Genomic DNA, 16,975 nt, shown 5'->3' on the forward strand with positions numbered 1-16,975 from the left:
AATTCCTCCCTCCCCTTCACCTCTTGAATGTTATTTGTGTCTCCCACAATGACAGGCAGGAAATATCTGTTCAATGAATCCACCATTTCCTTGGGTGGAATTTTATGCTTGCAGGATTTTCCAGTCCCACTGAGGGCAGCACGGTAGCATAGCGGATAGCATGATTGCTTCACAGCTCCAGGGTCCCAGGTTCGATTCCCAGCTTGGGTCACTGTCTGTGTGGAGTCTGCACATTCTCCCCGTGTGTGCATGGGTTTCCTCCGGTTTCCTCCCACAGTCCAAAGATGTGCAGGTTAGATGGATTGGCCAAGCTAAATTGCTCTTCGTGTCCAAAATTGCCCTCAGTGTTGGGTGTGGTTACTGGGTTATGGGGATAGGGTGGAGGTGTGGGCTTGGGTAGTGTGCTCTTTCCAAGAGCCGGTGCAGACCCGATGGGCCGTATGGCTCCTTCTGCACTGTAAATTCTATGATCTATGTCAATGGACTTTAAATGGGTCTCTATTTTATCGTTCCACCCCATTATGGCAGGGTTGTGAAATTCCGCCCCTGATTTCCCATTCCTAATTCCCCACAGACTCACTCTCTAGAGGAACAACCTTATTGATGAAACAAACTGTCAAGTGACAAACTTAAGCTGTTCTGCCATCCAATGACGGATTAGCAAAATACTTTCAAGAATCAAATGAAAAATAACAATGATGGGCAAGGAAACTTAACGTGTGAAGCCTGAATTGTCAGGAGAATTTTTTCTGTATTGTTTTACCTAATATATTCAGAGGATAATGAAGCAACTCATTTAACTACATTCAGTAACTGTCCACTAAAAAATATGCATGTTTGGCTCGAACTCCTCTCTGATTTTCCTTCCATTCAATGGGAAAGCACCAAGAAAGTAGTCCGCACCTTTCTCATTGCATCACTGCTTTTACCAGTACTTCTAAGAAATCAGGATATGTTCTCGCACTCCATAACAATGAACACAAGTAAACATTTGAAATGTTAAACTGCCACAATTACCTTTTATAAACAGTCAATCACTTGGCCCAAGTATGTTCTGTCAGTTTGTTATCCAAAATCGCTTCTCACCTTTTGAATCCTAATTTCCTGAAAGAGCTCAATACTGACACCTTGAGTGATTATTTCCCATTTAAACACCTCAATTGATTCTGTGTCGACTGTATTCTGAGCATTATATGCTACATGTTCTAACCTCTCAAGCTTGCTCCACTATTCAATTAGAGTGACCATGGTTGACCTGCATCTCAACTCTATTTACTTGACTTGCCTTAGGTCCCTTGGCACCGAAATATATAAAAACATCTTTGTAGCTTAGTCCTGAAAACTACAATTATCTTAGCATTCAAAACCTTTCAAGCCAATTGTTCCAGACTTCTACTGTCCTTTGTGAGAAGAAATTTTGTTCCTGAAAGCCCGTGCTATAATTACCTCCCCTTATTCTTGATTCCCTGACCAAATCCTTTGGTCATTTCAAACACTTCAGTTAGATCACCTCTCAATCTTCTATACTTAAGGGCCAGGTTTATGCCACTCATCTTCATTATTTAGCATTATCTAAACCCCAGAATAATTCTAGTAAAATTGTACTGTACCCAGTCCAAGGTTCGTATATCCTTCCTGGGAATAGCTTCCAAAATGAATGCAGTACTTCAAATGTGGTCTCACCAAAGATCTACGTAGCTGAAATACAGTCTACCTCCCATCTGTAATCAAGCACCTCCTTAGCCCAACATTTTAATTGTTTTACTGTCAATCAATTCACTCTTTTTTTTTTTTTTTATAAATGTTTTTATTCAGTTTTCATATTTTATATTGAACAAATTACAAATTGTTAGGAGAAAAAAAACAACAAACAAACACGCAAAAATTAACATACATATTTACAGGTAAGCATCTTCGTAGTAGTAACTGCGCCCGCCCCCCCCCCCCCCCCCCCCCCCCCCCCCCCCCCCCCCCCCCCCCCCCCCCCCCCCAACATGTTTATTTAGTTTGGTTTTGGGCCTTAGCTAGCCATCGAACCCCCGTACCGAACCTGTAGCCCCTCCCGCTACCTTCCCCCGACTATTCTTCCTCTTGTACATTGGCCACAAATAGGTCCCGGAACAGTTGCATGAATGGCTCCCACGTTCTGTGGAAGCCGTCGTCCGACCCTCGGATGGCAAATTTGATTTTCTCCATTTGGAGAGATTCCGAGAGGTCGGACAGCCAATCCGCAGCTCTGGGCGGTGCTGCTGACCGCCAGCCAAACAGGATTCTACGGCGGGCGATCAGGGAGGCAAAGGCAAGGGCGTCCGCCCTCCTCCCCAGGAATAGATCTGGCTGTTCTGAAACCCCGAAGACCGCCACTATCGGGCATGGCTCCACCCTCACTCCCACCACTTTGGACATAACCTCGAAGAAGGCTGTCCAGTACTCCACGAGTCTGGGGCAAGACCAGAACATGTGGGCGTGGTTGGCCGGGCCTCTTTGGCACCGTTCACATCTGTCTTCCACCTCCGGGAAGAACCTACTCATACGGGTTCTTGTTAAGTGGGCTCTATGTACCACTTTTAGTTGCGTCAGGCTGAGCCTTGCGCACGTGGAGGTGGAGTTGACCCTATGCAGTGCTTCGCTCCAGAGTCCCCACCCTATCTCCATCCCCAGGTCGTCCTCCCATTTCCTTCTTGTTGCGTCCAGTACGGTGTCGTCCCTATCTACCAGTCGGTCATACATGTCACTACAGTTCCCTTTCTCTAGGATACTTGCGTCCAGTAGGTCTTCCAGTAGTGTCTGTCGTGGCGGTTGTGGGTACGTCCTTGTCTCCTTTCGTAGGAAGTTTTTGAGCTGCAGGTACCGTAGCTCGTTCCCCCCAGCTAGCTGAAACTTCTCTGTCAGTTCGTCCAGTGTTGCGATCCTGTCGTCCGTGTATAGGTCCCTGACTGTCAGTGTCCCCCCGTCCTGCCTCCACCTTTTGAAGGTGGCGTCAGTCAGTGCTGGTGTGAACCTATGGTTGTTGCAGATGGGAGCCCTGTTCGACATTTTGGTCAGGCCAAGTTGCTGCCGCAGTTGGTTCCAGGATTGGAGGGTGGCTGTCACCACTGGGCTGCTGGAGTGTTTTTTGGGTGGGGATGGGAGTGCTGCCGTGGCGAGGGCCCGGAGGGAGGTTCCCATGCAGGAGGCCTCCTCCGCACGCACCCACTCAGCCTCTGGCTCCTGGATCCATCCCCTTACTCGCTCGGCTGTTGCTGCCCAGTGGTAGAATTGTAGATTCGGGAGGGCTAGCCCTCCCCTGGTTTTTGTTTTTTGTAAGACCTTCTTTGGGATCCTAGCATTTTTACCCCCCCATACGAACGCCATGATGAGTTTGTCCAGCGCTTTGAAAAAGGCCTTGGGGATGTAGATCGGAATGGATCTAAACAGGAAGAGGAACCTGGGCAGTACGTTCATTTTGATCGTCTGAACTCTCCCCGCGAGGGAGAGCGGGAGTGTGTTCCATCTTTGCAGGTCCTTTTTAACTTCCTCCGTCAGGCTGGTGAGGTTCCATTTGTGGATCCCTTTCCAGTCATGGGCTATTTGGATCCCCAGGTAGCGGAATTTATGTCGGGCTTGATTGAACGGCAGCCCCTTTAGTGCTGCCCCCCCCCCCCCCTTGCGGGTGTACTGGGAAGATCTCACTTTTGCTCATGTTGAGTTTGTAGCCCGAGAAGGCTCCAAACTCTTTCAGGAGCGCGATGATTCCGTCCATGCTGCTTTGTGGGTCCGAGATATAGAGGAGCAGATCATCCGCATAGAGTGAGACTCTGTGCTCTCTACCTCCCCTTCGGATCCCCCTCCAATTTTTTGCTGCCCTGAGCGCGATTGCTAGCGGTTCAATTGCTAGTGCGAACAGCAGCGGGGACAGTGGGCATCCTTGTCTGGTGCCCCTGTGCAGCTGGAAGTATTGGGAGTTGGTATTGTTGGTCTGTACACTCGCCATGGGTGCGTTGTACAGGAGCTTTACCCAAGCGGTGAACCCTGTTCCAAGCCCGAACCGCTCCAGTACCTCTATGAGGTATTTCCACTCGACTCTGTCGAAGGCCTTTTCTGCGTCCAGGGAGACGATCACCTCTTGTGTTCTCTCCCCGGAGGGGGTCATTATCACGTTCAGCAGGCGCCTGATGTTCGCGGTAAGCTGTCTACCTTTGACAAAGCCCGTCTGGTCCTCTGTGACCACCTCAGGTACACAGTCTTCTAGCCTCTTGGCTAGGATTTTGGCCAGTATTTTGGCGTCTGCATTCAGCAGAGATATGGGTCTGTATGACCCACATTCCGTTGGGTCTTTGTCTTTCTTAGGTATCAGCGAGATTGAGGCCTGTGCTAACGTGGGTGGCAATGTGCCCCTAGCTAGCGAGTCTGTGAACATCTCCCGCAGGTGCGGGGCCAGCGCTGTCGCAAATTTTTTGTAGAAGTCCGCCGGGAATCCGTCCGGTCCCGGCGCCTTCCCCGCCTGCATGGAGCTAATGCTGTCCATGATCTCTCCCAGTGCTAGTGGTGCTTCCAGATCCCGTTTTCTGCCCTCTCCCACAACTGGTATGTCCAGTCCGTCAAGAAACCGGTTCATCCCAGCCTTCCCCGTTGGGGGCTCTGAGGTGTACAGCTCTTGGTAGAAGGCCTTGAAGGTTTTGTTAATCCTCTCTGGTTCTGTTTCCAACGTGCCTCTGGTATCTCTGATTTGCGCAATTTCTCTGCTGGCTGCCTGCTTTCTCAGCTGGTGGGCCAACAGGCGGCTGGCTTTGTCTCCGTGTTCGTATAGGGCCCCGCGTGCCTGGCGGAGTTGGTGTACTGCTTTCCTGGTGGAGAGCAGGTCAAAGTTCCTTTGTAATTCTTTCCTCTCCGCCAGGAGTTCTACGGTCGGGGCCTCGGAGTATTTATGGTCTACCTCCAGTATGGAGTCGACCAGCTTCTGCCTAGCCACCCTTTCCTCCCTATCTCTTTGCGCTTTGTAGGCTATGATTTAATCAATTCACTCTTAATGATTCATGTACAAGGACTCCCAAATTTCTCTGTCCCTCCACAGTTTCTCAGCATTTAGAAAATACGGATTCATCTTTCTTGGGTCCAAAGCGGATAACCTCAGATTTCTCCACACTAAATGCTGCATGGTCTAGTTTTGCCCATTCACGTAATCTGCCCGTGTCCCTTTGAAATTTCCTGTTTTCATCCATAGTGCTTACTGTCCTTCTTAACTTTGGTATAATTTGTCAACCTAGATACAGAACACACTCTCTGGATTTCATCATGAATAAATCATGTAAGATTGAGGCCCCAGAATAGTCTTTGCCACAACACGATTATTAGAGCAAGTATCCTTTATCCCCAGTCACTGTCTCCTAGCTTCCAACCCATGTTGAAAAGCTACCTCCAACACCATGTGCTCTTACGTTTGTTAATCTCTTGTGGGGGACTTCATCAAATGCCTCCTGGAAAGCCTTAACTACATTATTCATAGAAACTCAATTATTAGCGAGCTCCTCAAAACTTAAACAAAGCCATGCCAGCTGTCTGACCAACTCATATTTATTGATGTCCTCAGTCACTCTATTGTTAATGCCAGCTTTGAGCAGCTTCCACACAATTATCGTTAAAATTCCGGGTCTATAGGTACCAGATTTTGTTTTCCCATTATTTCTAAATAATGGAATGACAGTAACAAATCTCCAAATTAATGCATTTTTGTATGAATTATTTCCCTGGATTCCCTGTTTCTAAGTTTATCTTGCCCTCCTAGATTCGCCAACAGACAAATGGGTTAATTTCTGTCCAAGCTCTGATTTTTCTTTGGTTATTTAAATTCTTCAGCCATATCACACCCCTCAATCTCCCTATCTCTGTGGAATATAACAAAAATCTACTTAGCCTGTGATGCTCAATCAATGACTCCAGAAGCGAGATTGGATGACAACTGAAGGCTTTATTGGACTAGATGTTTCCCCCAGCAGCGTAGGTACAGAATGCAGCTGCTAGGGAGACACAGGCTCTTGTACTCCGCCTTACTGGGCGGAACCAGCAGGCAGGCTTCACCAATGAACTTACTGTCTCAGGTACCTCCCACACCAATGGTCTTACAGCATCAACCTGGGTACCGTAATACCCCTAATACCGACTACCATAGCCTGTAACAACTGTTTATGTCTCGCTAGACTGTTTTGATTGGTGAATTTAAGGGATGAGTTTGTTAGTGGGTTCATTTGGTAGTCAGTGCCTCGTGCACATGGAAGTCATGAGGCTGCGAGCAGTTGGTGGTTGCGGCAGCGTGGGAGAGTTGCAGAGAAGAAAAACAGTGGAAGGTGAGAGGAGCCCTACCAAGTTATCCTGGCTGGAGAGACTGTTTCATGAGGAATGACGAGTAAAGGATAGACTGACATGGGGATCGTGATGGTCTGGGAAAAGTGGCATGGAGTGTGGATGAGATTGTGTCATTGGTTTAGTCTGGTAAAATGGCAGGGACAACTATATGATCTGTTCTTAGTCAAAAGTCATTCACTATGTTAAAAATAGATTTGAACAACAAAGGTTTTTGAAAATATGGTGGATGAATTATAAGAATACATCACCATTGATTCTATAGATGAAGATGGTAACAGGCTATAGTCTCCAAAATTTCCGGACAGCCGACCTTCGATCAACGTGCCCCTGCACGAACGTATAATCAAGGTAGCAGCAGTTATAAGTTGCTACAAAACTTTAAGGGGCGGCACAGTAGTTAGCACTGCTGCCTCACAGCGCCAGGGATATGGGTTTGATTCCAACCTCAGGTGACTGTCTGTGAGGAGTTTGCACATTCTCCTCGTGTCTGCATGGGTTTCCTCTGGGTGCTCCGGTTTCCTCCCACCGTCCAAATATGTGCAGGTTAGGTTGATTGGCCATGCTAAACTGTTGCTTAGTGTCCAAAGGTTGGGTGGGGTTATGGGGATAAGGTGGGGGATTGAGTCCAGGTAGGGTGGTGTTTCGAAGGGTTGGTGTAGACACGATGGACCAAATGGCCAATGGATACCAGGACTTTGTCATGGAACCTATTGGTAGTTAGGAAGCTGTTTTCTTTGATGTTAGATACTGAAAATATTCCTCCAATAATATTGAGTCCAACTGATGTAAACCTGCCTTTACAACTCAGGAGAAAATAGTTTCCAATAGACTTTCATATTCTATGCTGTAAGCTAATGTATTTTTTTCCTTTGTAATGTACAATCAATTTTAACCATGTAACTGTTTAATTATTTTATATTAATGAATGTGGACCGGTTGTGGTGTAACCCTGTCTGGAGTCTATTTCAGAGTGGTAACATGGAACTTCAAGGTGAAAGAAGAACCCAGATGGAAGATGAACTGAACTGTGTGCTGAAAGTGCAAAGCATGATAGTCATTTTTTTCAAGTCAAGCCAGAATTAGCAAGAGCTGCAAAATGAATTAAATTAGGTGGATTAAAATCCTTGAGCCCTTCTGTGTCCGTTAGAGGGAGTCAAGGGTGTCTGCCTGTCCCAGCCTGGGGAATGATGGCAGTGTAAGAATGGTCCCACTATTTAAGAAAGGTTGAAGAGATAAGCCAGGGAACTACAGACCAGTGATTCTCACGTCAATGGCTGGGAAACTGCTGGTGAAAATTCTGAAGGAGAGAATCTATCTCCACTTGGAGAGGCAAGGTTGGATCAGGGATAGTCAGCATGACTTTGTCAGAGGGACGTCACGCCCAACAAATGTGATTGAATTTTTTGAGCATGTAACCAAGTGTATATATGAGGGTAGTGCAGTTGATGGAGTTTATATGGATTTCAGCAAAGCCTTTGACAAGGTCCCACATAGGAGACTTAATAAGAAGGCAAATGCACATGGATACAGGGCGATTTGATAAGGTGGATTCATAATTGGCTTAAGAGACAGAGATTGTTGACAGATGTCTGCTTTAGTGACTGGGAGCCAGTGACCAGTGGTGTACAACAAGGATCCGTGCTGGGCCCCCTATTGTTTGTCATTTATATAAATTACATAGATGACTATGTGGGGGTAGGATCAGTACGTTTGTGGATGACACAAAGATTGGCTGGGTAATTAACAGTGAGGTTGAGTGTCTTGGGTTCCAGGAAGATATAGGCGGGATGGTTAAATGGGCAGATAAGTGGCAGATGGAATTTAACCCTGAAAAGTGTGAGGAGATACACTTTTAAAGGAGTAATTTAACAAGGAAGTATATATGACAGGTCTGACACTGGAAGTTCCGAAGAACAAAGGGTCCTTGGCGTGTTTATTCATAGATCTCTGTCGGCAGAGGGCAGGTGGTGAAAAAGAGTTTCTTATGGGACACTCGCTTTTATCAATCAGGGCATTACAAAAGCAAGGAGGTCATGATGGAGCTGTATAGAACTTTGGTGAGGCTACAGCTGGAATACTCTGCAATTCTGGTCGCCACATTATAGGAAGGATGTAATTGCACTGGAGGTGGTGCAGAGGAGATTCATCAGAATGGTGCCTGGGATGGAACATTTAATTTATAAAGAGAGGTTGGATAGGCATGGGCTGTTTTCTCTAAAGCAGAGAAGACTGAGGGGGTGACCTGATTGAGGTATACAAGATTATGAGGAGCGAATTGGACCCAGATTTGTGGACTGGGAAAAGCTATTATACAATGAGCCGAGGGAAAGTGTCGGCACAAATAACATCAGCTCAGAATACCTTCCTCTCCACCGTGGTACTAGGCAGGGATGTCCTATGTCTTCCCTGCTGTTTGCACTCGCAATTGAGCCATTGGCCATCGCATTAAGAAGTTCAGGGGTATGGAAAGGGATAGTGCGGGGAGGTGATGTGTCCTTATATGCGCCGATGACTTGTTATTATACGCGTCGGAACCAAGTGTGTCAATAGGGGAACACTGGAGCTGCTTCGGGTGTTTGGGTCTTTCTCTGGATACAAATTAAATCAGGACAAGAGTGAATATTTTGTGGTGTCTCGGCCAAAAGTGGGGGTAAGTATAGGGAGGTTGCCGTTCCTTAAGGCAGGGACTCACTTTAGATATCTGGGGGTGCAGGTTGTTCGAGACTGGGGGTGGGTTCCGAAGGTACAATATTTCTAGTTTGGTGGAGAGGGTGAAAGCTGATCTGGCAAGGTGGGATGGTCTTCCTCTGTCACTGGCGGGTCGGGTACATGTGGTTAAAATGAATGTGCTGCCGCGATTCCTGTTTATATTTCAATGCCTGCCGATTTTCCTGCCAAAGGCATTTTTCAGAGTGATTGAAAGGATGATTACCTCATTCATATGGGGAGGGAAGTTGGCCGGATTTTAAAAGGTGCTGCTACAGAGGGGAAGGCAGGCAGGGGGTTTCGGTCTTCCGAACCTGATGTATTATTACTGGGCAGTGAACGTGGAGAAGGTACGGAGCTGGGTCAGAGGGGTTGACTCCCAATGGGTCAGAATGGACGAGAGTTTGGGTAGGGGGTCGGGATTGAAGGGGCTAGCGACAGTACCGCTCCCGATGGCCCCAGGGAGATACTCAGGGAGTCCGGTAGTAATAGCTTAGTTGAGAATTTGGAGGCAGTTTCAACAACACTTCGGGTTGGGGACAGGGTCAAGGGAAATGACAATTCGGGGGAACCATAGATTTGAGCCAGGGAAGTGGAATGGAAATTTTCAGAGATGGGAGGAGAAAGGTATTCGGACACTAAAAGATTTGTTTCTTGCGGGTCGTTTTGCGGGATTGAAGGAGCTGGGAGTGAAGTATTGGCTGGAGCAGGGGGAAATATTTAGATACAGGCAGGCGGTCACTGAGGACTTGGCAAAAGTGGCAGACACAACTCGGGCTGCCCTGGAGAGAGTGAAACAGCAACTGGAGATGCAGAATGCGTCATTTCAGAAGGTGAAGGAGATGGTTGTCAATCACGAGGTTCCGATTTCCCCTTTGGAGGCAGAAATGTTGATACTGTCAGAGGGGCAAAATAAGCTGAAAGGTAAGATCGACGATCTGGAGAACCGCTCAAGGAGGCAGAACTTGAGGATGGTAGGACTGCCCAAAGCCATTGAGGGAGTGAGAACTATGGAATATGTGGTCAAGATGTTCGAGCAATTGGTGGGGGAGGGGGTCTTCGACCACCCTCATGGTGGACTGGGTACATCAGTCGTTGAGGAAGAATCCAAGAGCGGGGGAACTGCCCATGGGTGATTGATGTGCACCGCCATCGACATTTGGACAAGGAAAAGATCCTGAGGTCGCAAAGGAGACCCATGAATGTAGCTGGGAATGCCATACTGCCCATAACTTTCAGGAAATCAGGAACTGGGGGCGGGGGGCTCTGGGTCTTTTTGCGGTTTTAGTGAATGTGTAAATTCCTAACTGGGATGATGCAGAATCTATGAAGGTGTTGGCGAGGGTTCCAGATTTGGATACGCATCGATTGATTATGTGTGGGGGCGGGGGGTTATATTTTAATTGTGTGCTTGACCCAAGGCTGAATACATTGTGTCCCAAATCCCTGAAGATGTCAGGGGTAGCAAAAGAGTTGCTTGGGTTCAGCTGGCTGATGGGGGGTTGTGGATCTGTGGAGGTTTGGGTGCCTGAGGACGAAGAAATTTTCCTTCTTTTCACACGTACACCGAGTGTATTCCTATATCAACTTTATTGTTACGGATAAGGCATTGTTTGCGGGGGTGGTGGGATCGGAATTCTTGCTGATTGTTATATCCGATCATGTGCCGCATCATGTTGATCTGTGTGTGGAGATATGGGGCACCCAGCTACCGCCATGGAGGCTGGATGTGGCACTTTGGCAGATAAGGGGACATGTGAGAGCATTGGGGCAGCTCTAAGCACATATGTTGAGTTTACTGAAAATGAGACGATCCCTCCCTCCATGTTTTGGGACATCGAGAGGTTGGCAAGACAGAGGTTGGTGCAGACCATTTTGGCAGCAGATAGGCAGTTTTCGGCCAATCCTGAGGACGACTTTTTTTAAGGAGAGGAAGAAGCTCGAGATGGAGTTTGGACTGTTGTCGACGGGAAAGGCGGTGGGTCAGTTGTGCCGATTATGTGGGGCATTTTGGACATGAAGCAGTTTCTGGATGACTTGGACTTACCGGTGGTGGAAGGGATGGTATGTACAAGGGCTGGGGGTGCCACTTGATAGGGTTGAGCGCAAGTACCTTTTTGAGGTTCTGGGGTGGTTTGGTTTTGGACCAGGGTTTATGTTTGGAATAGGATGTTGTACACGGCCCCTATGACAAGTGTTCGCACTAATGCAATAAGGTCAGGGTATTTTTGTTCACACCAGGAACAAGGCAGGGGTCTCCACTTCCCTATTGCTTTTTGCTTTGGCGATTGAACCGTTGGTGATGGCACTTCGGGCATCAACGGAGATGAACATAGAACATAACATAGAACATTACAGCGCAGTACAGGCCCTTCGGCCCACCGTGTTGCGCCGTCCTGTGAAACCTCTCTAAAGTCCCTCTACACTATTCCCTTATCGTCCATATGCCTATCCAATGACCATTTGAATGCGTTTAGTGTTGGCGAGTCCACTACTGTTGCAGGCAGGGCATTCCACGCCCGTACTACTCTCTGAGTAAAGAACCTGCCTCTGACATCTGTCCTATATCTATCTCCCCTCAATTTAAAGCTATGTCCCCTCAAAGCGAATAAGCCAAAAGGAAAGATTAAAGAGCTTTATTCTTTACAGTATAGAAGGAAAAGATTAAAGGGAATGCCCAACTGACATATAAAAAATATTAATTACTATACTAACTATATTGTCCGAGGCCCAACTATCTTCAGCTGCTTCATCAATGACCTTCCTTCCATCATAGGGTCAGATGTGGGGATGTTTGTGGATGAATGCACAATGTTCAACACCATTCGCGACTCCTCAGATAAAGGAGCAGTCCATGACCAAATGCAACAAGACCAGGACAATATCCAGGCTTGGGCTGACAAGTGACAAGTTACTTTCGCACCACACAAGTGCCAGGCAATGACCAACTCCGACGAGAGAGGATCTATCGCCCCTTGACATTCAATGGCATTACCATTGCTGAATCCCCCCGCAATCAACATCCTGGAGGTTACCATTGATCTGAAACTGAACTGGAGTAGCCACATTAATACTGTGGCTACCAGGGCAGATCAAAGGCTAGGACTCCTACAGTGAGTAACTCGCCTCCTGACCCCCCAAAGCCTGTCCACCATCTACAAGGCACAAGTCAGGAGTGTAATGAATACTCAACACTTACCTGGATGAGGGCAGCTTCAATAACACTCGAGAGGTTCAACACCATCCAGGACAAACCAGCCCGCTTGATTGCTCCCTCTTCCACAAACATTCAAACCATCCACCACCGACAAACAGTGGCAACCATGTACACCATCTACACGATGCACTGCAGTAACTCACCAAAGTTCTTGGACAATGCCTTCCAAACCCATGACCAATCCCATTTAGAAGGACAAGGGCAGCAGATACCTGGGAAACTCACCAGCTGGAGGTTCCCTTCCAAGTCACTCACCACCCTGACTTGGAAATATATCGCCGTTCCTTCACTGGAACTCCCTCCCTAGCAACAAAGCGGGTGCATCTACACCCAGGGCCGGCTCAAGGCACCGGCAACTCGGGCTGTCGCCCAGGGCGCCATGTGCTAGGGGGCGCCAGACTCGGGTCCCGCGCATGCGCAGTTGGGCCGGCGCCAACCAGCGCATGCGCGGTGGCCGCACTCCCCCAGTGTGGCCGCACTCCCCCAGGGCGGCCCCCCCCCGGTCAGTCCCCTCTGTCCGCCCCCCCGCTCGGTCCGCTTCCCCCCCCCCCCGCCTCGGGTCCGCCCCCCCGCCCCCCCCCTCGGGTCCGCCCGCCCCGCCCCCCCCTCGGGTCCGCCCGACCCGCCACCCCCCCCTCGGGTCCGCTCCCCCCCGCCTTCGCTCCCCCCGCCCCCCCCCCCCTCGGGTCCGCTCCCCCCGCCCCCCCCCTCGGGTCCGCCCCCTCTCGGCCCCGCCCCCCCTCGGTCCGCTCCCCCCGCCCCCCCCCACCTCGGTCCGCCCCCTCTCGGCCCCGCCCCCCCTCGGGTCCGCTCCCCCCGCCCCCCCCCCCCTCGGGTCCGCTCCCCCCGCCCCCCCCCCCTCGGGTCCGCTCCCCCCGCCTTCCCCCCGGGTCCGCTCCCCCCGGGTCCGCTCCCCCCGCCCCCCCCCCTCGGGTCCGCTCCCCCCGCCCTCCCCCCGGGTCCGCCCCCTCTCGGCCCCGCCCCCCCCTCGGCCCCCCCCCCCCCCCCCCCCCCAAGGGCGCCGAAGTTCAGCTTGCCCGGGGCGCCAGCAACCCTAGGGCCGGCGCTGTCTACACCTCAAGGACTGCAGCAGTTCAAGAAGGCAACTAACTATCAGCTTCTGAAGGCAACTAGGGATGGGCAATAAATGTTGGTTGAACCAGTGACGACCACATCCCGTAAATGAATAAAAATAATTTAAAAAAGACAAGGTGCACCAGATTATTACAATGCATGTGAGAAAGAAGAATTAGAGGACACAAATTAAAAATGAACTTAAAGCAAATCTAAACAAGTTCATATCATATTTCTTTACTAGTGATAAATGGAAGAGTATTAAACGAGTGAATATAGGCTAAAAAAAATAAAGTTTTTCAAGGAGTACGGGCTGAATTGGATTTCAGCACTGAAATAGCTTGATACTGCTTTCAAATGTTTGTATTTCCAAGTACCTGGAGGTACAACAAGCCACTGAGAATCTGTGCTCTGCAGTTACCTGCATCACCAGGGAAGGGACTCGGAGGATGGGTGTTTCCTCATCCTTGACCTGGGATCTGGTGGACACGTGGTACGCTGAATGCACTGAGTTAGCTCAACCTCCCAGCTTTCAGAAGTATCTTAGCCTGAATTCACCACTCTCATCTATCAACACAAACAAGAATGCAATCTAGTTAAGGATGTAACAATGAAAAAGTACATTCAGGTTTGATTCCCGGCTTGGGTCACTGTCTGTGCAGAGTCTGCACGTTCTCCCTGTGTCTGTGTGGGTTTCCTCCAGGTGCTCCGGTTTCCTCCCACAGTCCAAAGATGTGCGGGTTAGGTGGATTGGCCATGCTAAATTGCCCTTCGTGTCCAAAAAGGTTAAGTGGAGGTTAATAAGTTATGGAGATAGGGTAGAGATGTGGGCTTCAGTAGGGTGCTCTTTGTAAGATCCGGTGCAGACTCGATGGGCCACATGGCCTCCTTCTGCACTGTAAATTCTATGATTCTATGATTGTTCAGGGCCCCATACTTGGAAAGAGTTGTCAGCTCTTTCTTCTGTCTCCCTTTATGTGGTGGCCACACAGGATACACCCTGAGCGCAGCAGTTGCCTGCCAGCAATATGCAACTGTTTGTGGATACTGTAGTAAAGTCAGAAGAACAGGTCACTAGGATATGTCTCAATCCTAGTGCTCCAGCAGTAAAGCATACCATTTAAATACAAAAGGAGCCTATATAGAATCACTTGGGAGTGAACTCAGATCTCATTTTGCCTGTTTTTCCTCAGCCTTCCTTCATCGGCATACTCATAGACTCCAGCAGTTTTGCTGCAGGCTTTGCCACCATCACCATTTCCCCTCATCCCAATACATCTGCTGAGCCAGTATCTCACACTGCCCAGTAGGTAGACGTCCCTCGCACTTGCACAGACTCGAGCAGCCATGCATCATAATGACGCCTTGTTATTCGGTGCATGCATGTCGCCTTCACTGCACTCAAAATAGGCTAGGTCCCCCTAAAACATAAGCCCTGGTGTTTTGTACCTTGTGCATCGTCTCCTGTGCGTTGTAAGTGACTGCATTTCAAAAGGACTTAATTGGATGATTAAGGGCATCCTGAGATTCTCACCTTCAAGTCAAGTAGTTCCCGATCCAGACCTGAGCACTAGACATTTCGTAGGGAGCCCTGCACTGTTGGAGGTTCTGTCGTTTGGATGTTGAATAGAAGCCTTAAACAAAATAGATGTTAAAGATTCTCTGACTCTATTTGGAAAAGAAACAGGGAATACTCCTAGTGTCCTTGCCACAAGTTATTCCAAAACTAACATAACCAAAAAAAAAAATTAATAAGTGAACTCGCTGCGCCTTGTGGGAACTGGCTATGCACATTTTGGTTGTCATATTTCCTTGCAGCAGCCCCTATTCTACAAAAATGCCTCATTAGCTGTGAAACACAGACGCCATACAAATCAAGTTCTTTCTTTAATAGATTCCATTGTTGATCTGCCAAATAAAATGTTCCTATATTGTTGGAATCAATTTCTGACATTGCTTCCAAGTTAATTTGATTTAATAAAAAATAAGTAAATAAAACTGTTCAAAAACATTTCTGAATACCATAGAGTGAAAAAGATATGCACAGTGACTTATAAACAAATTTCCATATCAGGGAGCTTAAGAGTAAAGTTACAAGGGTAGATGAAGAACTCTAAATATTAAATTATGAGAAAAGGACAAAGCAATTGGATTCGATCTCATTCGAAAAAAGAAGCACGAGAGGTGATATGATGCAGGTCTAAAAGGCTTGAATGTATATTTTAAGATTTTACTTAGCTGGGACTAATAAGCTTAATTATTTGCATTCCTCCCAGTATAGTATGCAAAATTTATTTTGTTCAATAGTTATAAATGTGCTTCACTCTATATAAATTTTTACATTGAAAATCTTAGATCTGCACATACCTTCTGTCATATTTCATGAAAAATTCCTACACCATATTTATGTTGGAAACTGCTAAGACAATTTTGGCATGCAATAATTACACCATCACCCCACTGGAGACTGAATAACTTCTGTGTGCCCTGGTTTAATTATTGTGCTTCCAGCCAAAGTGGTGCCATTTTATACTGGGTCCTCAAGTACCATGTAATGCCAAGGGGGTGAGCTAGTATTTAAGGTGATTGGTTATAGACCCACAACCAAATAAATAATCGACCAAACATAATGATTGATCATAGATCATAGAATTTACAGTGCAGAAGGAGGCCATTCGGCCCATCGAGTTTGCACCGGCCCTTGGAAAGAACATCCCACCGAAGCCCACCCCATCCCTGTAACCCAGTAACCCCACCTAACCCAAGGGCAATTTAGCATGGCCAATCCACCTAACCTGCACATCTTTGGACTGTGGGAGGACACCGGAGCACCCGGAGGAAATCCACACAGACACGGGGAGAATGTGCAGACTCCACACAGAAAGTGACCCTAGACGGGAATCGAACCTGGGACCCTGGAACTGTGAAGCAACTGTGCTGCCCTCAGGAATCCTGAAATCAAATCCTGAAAGTACAGAAATATAGAAGTATTGTGTTAGTGTAGCCACCGAAGTTGGCCAGTCCCTAAATACAAAATGGAGGAACGCAAAGCATACAGGTTAAAATGGACAATGTTTGCAGCACCAGCAGGCTGCACCAAGCAAATGTGGATTCTGTCTGCTAAGAGAGCAGACAGCACCGAAACGAACATTCTGCATACTAATGAGGCAATCTCCGGGATAGTTAACATAGTAATGGAACGATCCCACAGACAATGGACACAAATGGGGCAGTAACTGCAACATTGCATAGGATACCAGACACCCCAGCACCAGCGGGGTCCGAAAACAAAGCACCTGAAAGCCCGCCCAGTAGCCAAGGAACAGCCTCAGTATTGGGGGGATTCAAACATATCGATTGGGAAGAGACCCAATCGATTCCGAGCAGGTAAAGGGGTCCGCCCAAAGGGGCGCGGATCCCTGGGACCTATAAAAGACAGGTCCCACACTTAGTTCGTTCTTCTGATCCAACCCTCCTCTCCTTCTGACCAGCCCTCCTCTCTGGACCAGCATTTCGACCAACTTTGCCAAGAAGACCTTCAACGAGAGGGAGAGAGGAGAGGTTTGGGGACAGCAGCCGCCAGTAAGTAAGTCTCACAACGATCGCTACCAGAGATAGACACTCCTGACCCCTTTT

The 16,975-nt window shown here is 48.2% G+C and overlaps 1 protein-coding gene across 6 annotated transcripts in view; it reads right to left on the reverse strand.

Annotated features, from left to right (window-relative positions):
- mcph1 (microcephalin 1) overlaps nt 1-16,975 on the reverse strand; it is a 410,735-nt gene that overhangs the window by 316,901 nt on the left and 76,859 nt on the right. The window lies entirely within an intron of this gene.

Source organism: Scyliorhinus canicula, chromosome 6, assembly GCF_902713615.1.
Source record: "Scyliorhinus canicula chromosome 6, sScyCan1.1, whole genome shotgun sequence".
Lineage (NCBI taxonomy): Eukaryota > Metazoa > Chordata > Chondrichthyes > Carcharhiniformes > Scyliorhinidae > Scyliorhinus > Scyliorhinus canicula.